The sequence below is a fragment of the Lipotes vexillifer genome, unplaced genomic scaffold (assembly GCF_000442215.2).
Source record: "Lipotes vexillifer unplaced genomic scaffold, Lipotes_vexillifer_v1.1 scaffold1665, whole genome shotgun sequence".
NCBI classification, from domain to species: Eukaryota; Metazoa; Chordata; class Mammalia; order Artiodactyla; family Lipotidae; genus Lipotes; species Lipotes vexillifer.
Window position 1 is genome coordinate 41,892 of NW_006783279.1, and position 583 is coordinate 42,474.

Consider the following 583-nt stretch of genomic DNA (forward strand, 5'->3'; position numbering starts at 1 on the left):
AAAAAAAAAAAAAAAAAAAAAAAAAATACTGGTAATTCTATAATTGGCTTTTTAATGGCTATAAACCGTTCTGTTGAAGGAATGTGTTTAATTTACCAAACTATTCACCTGCTGATTGTACATTCAAGTTATTCCTAGTTTTTAAAAAATTTACCAAAATTTCTGTGGTTAATATAAAAAGTTTTTAACAAAGATTCTTAGCATTGGAATTTCTACATCAACGAGAATGAAAATTTTAAATTATGTAGATAATTCTAATAAATTGCCCTCTAGAAAGAATGTATAGATAATATCCTCTACTACTCCTTTGCCTGCATAAAATAATAGCTAATGTTTCTTAAGTGTGTTTATTTGGGGATGATGCCAAACAATATAACAGCACAGCTCACCATTTAATTCCTTTGAAATGCCCTTCGTTTTTTAAGGAAACATTTGCATACATTTGAAGCCTCACCCCTCACCCTTCCCTACCAGAGGCAGCCACATTCCCAGGCCCCTATGGGCATCGGTGTTCACAGAGCCCCGCTCTCAGCATCGGCCCCGCCCCTTCAACAGGTCTCAGACCAGCCGTACTCATTCCCAT

The 583-nt window shown here is 35.7% G+C and overlaps 1 protein-coding gene across 1 annotated transcript in view; it reads left to right on the forward strand.

Annotated features, from left to right (window-relative positions):
* The window catches only part of LOC103083215 (zinc finger protein 350-like), a 10,863-nt gene that overhangs the window by 9,990 nt on the left and 290 nt on the right, over window positions 1-583 (forward strand). The window lies entirely within an intron of this gene.